This window comes from Natator depressus, chromosome 5, assembly GCF_965152275.1.
Source record: "Natator depressus isolate rNatDep1 chromosome 5, rNatDep2.hap1, whole genome shotgun sequence".
In the NCBI taxonomy this organism is placed as follows: domain Eukaryota; kingdom Metazoa; phylum Chordata; order Testudines; family Cheloniidae; genus Natator; species Natator depressus.
Window position 1 is genome coordinate 99,749,515 of NC_134238.1, and position 6,775 is coordinate 99,756,289.

Below are 6,775 nucleotides of genomic sequence, written 5' to 3' on the forward strand. Positions count from 1 at the left end.
AAAAAAAATCACTACAGACTTTCCCTTCAAACTCTGCAGGGAGAGGGGTTTGCTTTATTAGTAATAAGCGATGCAGCAGGCAGACAGCTGTAGGAAAGAGATCTTTATTGAACATGCATAGAAGCCACTCGGGCGTTCTGAGAGGCCACACTTATCTAGTAGCAACCTAGGCCAGCTTGCATCCTGCATCACTGTAGCCACACCAAACCACGTCACTCCTGAAGCCTGAGCCTCTTTCCCCAGTTCTGCTAGTCACACAACAGTATGGACAACATCAGTCAGCATTGCAAACTTGAAGCATTCAAAAGTAATGTCAGGCCCCCAAAATCATGCAATTGGTGGGTTTTTTTGTTTTCAAATGTTAGGTTCTTTTATATGCCTACTGTGGGTTGTTTTGTGTGTTGTTTTTTAACCTTTAGGGTGCATTCACTCCATGCCTTTTCCGCAATCATGAGGCTAGAAGTTCACTTTTTTTAAAATGAAAGCTGGGATTCTTATGCAACCTCTCTCTTTCAAAACCAAATGCCAAATATTGCCAGATTCTCAATAAAACCATGAGAGTTGGCAGTACTGTGGTATCACTAGATAAAGATGTCATCACTACTCACTCTTTCCCTTTCTTAAAATATCTTGTTTACATTTTTGATTGCCATGAGCAGAAGTTTTCATTGAATTGTCCACAATAATGCTAAGGGACCAGATCCTCAAGTGCTGTAAATCAGCATAGTTCTGTTGAAGTAAATGCAAGGAAAATCCCCAGCTGCTCTATTAGTGCTCCTGCCTGAACATCAAAGTAGTCAAAAGAAGGGGGGATGATTGATCTAACCTTTTATCTTAATATTTGCATTTTAATGATTTCATTTATTCTTAATTATACCTTTCCTAAGGCTAAAGTTTGTCTAACGCTTTCCATAGGACTGTTTTCACTGAATTTGTGAACTAATCTCACTGTTCACTGACTGTACATTGATTGATTATGCATTGATGTGTGTAGGGAAGCTGATTTCTGTAACAGCCACTGAGAAAATTTCTTTGCCTGGGGAAAAGTAGCAAATCTTGGGGGGCCCTTTATCCATATCTACATGACACTTGCTTTGTTTTCCCCCAGTCCCCTTTCCTTGTCCTTTCCCCAGTTCTATCCATCTACTGCTCTGACACCACTGGCAACGAAGGACTTCTTTTAAGCATTAACACCCCTTTCTCATGGCTGCCATGGGGAAGGACCCCTTTCTCATGGCTGCCAGGGGGAAGGAGGCTTCCTTCCCCATGGCAGCCATGACAGAGGGGTGTTAACAGCCTAAAAGAAGTCCTTCGTTGCCAGTGATGTCAGAGCAGTAGGGGAGCACTCCCGATCCCTCACCTTTTGGAAATTTTAATAGGGTTTCTCACATTTCCTGATAATTTGTGAGGCTTTAAAGGAACCCACATTTCCTATGTGGTGTACCCCACTTCTTTTCCACCTTTTAGTAGCCTTGGCTAGAAAGGTGTTGATGATGTCTTAGATTCCCTCAAACTGTAAAATGTTGAGGCCCCAAAAGATGTCTTAATTTGTGTACACAATTTTCCACTGGCCTTAGACATGCTGAAACTCCTATCTCAGCAATCTACCATACATCTGTTCATCCTCCTTTGATGAGGTTTTAAAGTTACAATTTTTAAGATGACATGAGATGTCTAGTGCTACTCTATTCTGCCTATAACTTCAGAGGCAAAGTGAGCTTGAATAACTAATGTTAGGCTGTAAAACCACAGGAGAACACTAGCAGAGGTTTGAATATAGAAAACCATGTCATTCTGTATAAACATTAGTAACTCGGTCATCTCTGCTGGAGAAAGTTCACCAGGGTCATGCACTAGCTTACAAGGTTCTTCCTTTCCATAACAACAAATTTGTATTTAACTCTGGGGGACAGGGGCATCGCGGGGGCAGGGAGGATTATTACATGTGCAACATTTAAGGTTGAAAAATCAAGAACTCGGGAGTACTCAGAGTAAAGATTGAAAGTTCCCTTGTGCTTATGCAGGGCCATCCCAAGGGGGTGCCGGGCCCAGGGCGGAAGTGATGAATACGTCACTTCCGGGACTGATTGCGCCACCCAATCACACCGGCCTGCAAGACCCCCGAAAGTGCGGGGCCCGGAGTGGTCACCCCGATTTGCTGTACCCAAGGGATGGCTCTGTGCTTATGCCTCTCCTATAGTATTATAAATGAACAAAAATTTGTCAGTTAATATGTACAACACACATGAGCTAGCATTTCTTACACAAACTTGAACATACTACATGACAGTGCAGTACTTTCAGTCTGCAGTCTTGCCTTGATTATGCCTCACCGGAGATTTACAAAACAAGCCAAATTTGGAGAAAATTGGTTCAGTAGTTTTATGAGCATTTAAAGTTGAATGATCTGAAGTCTGAGACTGTCTCTTGTTTGATCTTAGATTTGAGGATACTGAGTACAAGAACTTGGCTTGCCCTTAGCTTTTGCATGGGTTGCACAAGTGTGGAGCAGCTTTTTTGCCTCCTCTCCATACACACACACACCTTCCCATTGCAAACATGCAACAATCTGGCCCTCAATTAGTATAGCCTTATTTAGCACTTGAAACCCAAAGAGAAACCTCCAGGAAAGAGCCTGTTCTATATTCTCCTATTCCTATTAATTACTATAATGATTTTGGATTAAGATGTTACAAGTCCAAAATGTCAGAAAAAATGGGCAAGCAGCCAGTTTAGAACACACGAGTGCCTTAATGTATGAATAAAACTGATGAACTTAAAAAAAAAAAATCCCACATGGTAGGGAGGGAAAAATAGAAGAAATAAAAAAGTCAGTTGTGCAATAAATTCATTACATACACACCCAGTGTAATGCTGCTGAGAGAATTAGCTGTGTTTATCAGCTTCCCTCTAAGCATCAGATCCATTTAATGTAATACTTTCCTAATCATCTAGAGAAGCCAGCGTTTGGCTCTGCTTTATTACTATTCCATGAAATATTAATGTTGCAGCAGTCTAGAGCAAGGAGCAATGCCAGCAACATGATTGTTGACAGGGGCAATCAGTGACTAGAACGAACGATCAGTTCACAGAAGGGGCCAATCGAATGGATGCTTCTGCTCATTCTGGGGAAATAAGGTAATCAAAAATGTGTTGCCTGGTGATTCATCTTTAACAATCATTTTAATTAAATACTTTTTCCTCTCCCCACCCCGCCCCCAAACTTTAGATGATGTGAAAGTGCTTTGGCCTGAAAAGGTGGATCAGCTTGGATGAAATTGTGGGGTTTGTTTGTTTTTTAATCCAAAATTTAACTGTCTTTGAAGATATTTTGGTGCTAAAGATACATTTTTTGTGCTTATTTTTAGAGGTTGTTTTGCATTGCTCAGAAACAGCCTTTGCTTTTAAAATTAAAATTTGCAGATCATTAATGTATAGCTCAGATCAGGTCTGCTCTCATTTCGCATGCAAGGTGCATGCTCTGCTGACATTTCTTTAAAAAAGACTACAAAGGATGTTTAAAAATCCACTCAGATGTGCACACGGAGGAACTTATTTACACAAGTGCATCAGTAAGCCATGCTTAGCTAGTTTATGCTCTGCTCTGCAAATTATCCGGGACTTAAAAAAAAAATTGGGATCCTTTCTGAAATTTTAAAAGTCAACTTAGTACATCCGATGCATCCAATGAAGTGAGCTGTAGCTCACGAAAGCTTATGCTCAAATAAATTTGTTAGTCTCTAAGGTGCCACAAGGACTCCTCTTCCTTTTTGCTGACACAGACTAACACGCCTACCACTCTGATACTTAGGACAGATAACAACAGAAATCCCTTTTGAGCAGGTATTGGTTGGCAGGAAGCAAGTAATTGAGAAAGGTGAAGTTAAGGTGAGAGACCATGGTCCTGCTGCTACACTGCCCTGCAGATCAGAGTGAGAGGGAAAGGATGGAAGCAATGTTGCTATTGATTCAGGTCTCTCAGTGACTGGAGAGTCAACCCTAGGCCTCAGAAACCTTCCCACTGAAAACTCTGTCAACACTGTGAATTGTTTAGGCTTGGATAAAACAGCATATTTAGACCAAACAAAAAAGGCCTGGTCAAAAATATTCCAAGCAGCTCTACTGTGCACAGTAAAGATTGCACAGTCGAGCCTTCTCTGTGTATCCCCTCCATGGCTGAGAGGTAGTTCAGCAGCAAGCTAACCAGCGAGAGCACTAGATGTGCTTAGTTTCCTTCACACTTCAAATAAAGGGAAGGGAAATTAATCTGTTGGCTAAGTAACCTTAAAGCTGTCGTCAAGAGCAAGAAGAAAAGGAGTACTTGTGGCACCTTAGAGACTAACCAATTTATTTGAGCATAAGCTTTCGTGAGCTGTAAGCTCAAATAAATTGGTTAGTCTCTAAGGTGCCACAAGTACTCCTTTTCTTCTTGCGAATACAGACTAACACGGCTGTTACTCTGAAACCTATCAAGAGCAAGGAAATTCAAAGACAAAGGTGAATTCTGCCCTTAATTCAAATTGTTACTTGCGTCTAAGGCTGGAGCTCAGTGGATGATGTCATGTGCACTAATCTCTAGCTCCAAAATGGAGAATCAATAGCAACACATTAACAGTGTATAGAGTTCCTTGCTCTGGCTATCTGGTGCCAGCAGCAACTTGAATGTTACTTAAACATACTGTTTTTATTGTTTGAGTGGCCTCATATTGAACAGCATCTCCTGCTGCCAATGCAGATACTCGTGTTTTCTTCATCTTAACAAAGGCTGTGAATTCCCAGGAAGCTGTTTAGGTCTCAGATGACTGGGATGTATTGTTAAAAATGACACTCTGTGAACTTGTGGGATTGTTAACTTGCATTAAAGTTTGATAAAAGGCTAACAAAGGACAGATGATGTGTGCTTGGAAAAATGGATCTGTTTGGCTTTTTCCACACAGTTGACAGACACTTGCAAATCACATGTGAAATACTACCTAGAAGCTACAGTTTCATCCGATGAAGTGAGCTGTAGCTCACAAAAGCTTATGCTCAAATTGGTTAGTCTCTAAGGTGCCACAAGTACTCCTTTACATTTTTCATTGTCCTTTTGATCCCTCCCTCCCTCCTGCTCTCTCTTCATTCTTGAAATGATGAAAGAATTGGCATGCTAGGCAATTATCTGTGGTGTGTCAGCTGACATTCAAATTCCCTTTTGTCTATACTGGGCCAAGTCATCCCCTTCATGGAGAGGAGAGGTAGGGGAGGAAGCACAGGTACTGGTCAAATGATGCTGGTAAATTCAGAAGGAGGAAGTGAAGCTGAGGTAGAATTGTTCCCCCAAGCCCCTGTGCGTGAGTGCCAGCATTATCCTCTAGAAAATCTGCACTGTTTGCAGCAGAAAACCCACTGGAAGTTAATGTTGATCAGAGCAGAAAATCCTTAACTGCTGCCTTCAGCAGTAGTTACTTCAGAGCCACAGCTGGTCTCCCAATGGAGAAGGACTGGAAGGGAAGGAGACCTGCTGCCAGTATGAAGTGTGGAAACATGCTACTGGGGGAATAAAGGGCATGACACAGGCACTGGCTCTGCATGCAGGTGCCTTAGTATAGGCAGGGATGGAAAAGAAGTTGCCAGCAGAACTCGGGCATCTGTGTAGCTAGAGGACCATGCCACCAGTCATATTTGCACACCCTTCTCCCTTGGGAGGATAATGCAGTGGAAACCCCATACATGGAGTTTCCTGTGAAGTCTCACTCCTCCTGCAGGGTTTCTACGGAAGGGGATAATAGGAGCCCAAGCTGAATACATAAAGCTCAATGGTTTGGTCAGCTAGACCAAATCACTAGTAGGAGTCAGAGAAACATTGCCCTTTAACAGTAAACTATTTGCATTAAAGAAAAGTTGCCTCAGCCCACCCAGAAACAGATTAAATGACAGTGAATGTGCTTAATTTGTTTAGGAGCATAGTATAATATCAAAATAATTAGGCATAATTTAGGATCCCACAACACTTTATAAATATGAGCATACACATCACAGGCTGGCTCAAATAGCGTTTCACAGATCCCAGGTAACGGTACCTCTGATGCCTTCATGCACTCCTTGAAGACATCCCCACTCAGATTTCAGGCCTCTAGCTGTCACCCCTTGTGGGGCAAGAACCTATATTCCTCTCCCCCTAGACTGGGGATTTAGGCTGCAATTCCTCTTGCCACTACCTGTCATCACCTTTGGAAGTCTAAGTTTTTAGTTCAGTACCTGCTGTGCAGCTCTCTGGAGCAATGACAGTGCTTACCAGTGACCTGCCAGCCTTCAGAAAGCACCGTATTTATTCTGAACAAAAGCATTACAGAGAACTTATCTTGAAAACAAAACCACTTCTATGCATGCCCCTCTTACCAGCATCTCTGTGCAGAAGGTAGATATGTTTCAAAGTCCTCCAAAAATCCTTTCAGCAGAGTCTGTCCCTCCTGGATACAGGCTCGCTCAGTTCTTGGATCAAGTGGCAGTGGCTGCTCCTCTGTATCAGGCTGGGTTCTTTATGCAATTCTCAGTTTGTTGTTTGCTGGCCTCTTGAAGCCAGTCAAAACGGAACCTCAGATGTGGTACATCTGCAGACTTGCTTACCTGTCTAGGGATTTGCATTAATTACCACACACTCTCTCTCTCTCTCTCTCCTAGGATTTTAATTCCTGTAATTTCATCCATGCTTAGGTGATTTCCCCAAGACACTGCATTGCTTGATCTGTTCCAAGAAAGAAATTAACCCCTTCATGCTCAGTGGGCAGCAATATAA

General features: G+C 42.3%; 1 long non-coding RNA gene across 1 annotated transcript in view; it reads right to left on the reverse strand.

Annotated features, from left to right (window-relative positions):
• LOC141988248 (uncharacterized) overlaps nucleotides 1-6,508 on the reverse strand; it is a 54,082-nt gene extending 47,574 nt beyond the window's left edge. Inside the window, exon 1 of the long non-coding RNA XR_012639711.1 lies at nucleotides 6,379-6,508. This is a non-coding gene — a long non-coding RNA (uncharacterized LOC141988248). The remainder of the gene's footprint in view (nucleotides 1-6,378) is intronic.
• Between the last annotated feature and the right edge of the window lie 267 nt (nucleotides 6,509-6,775).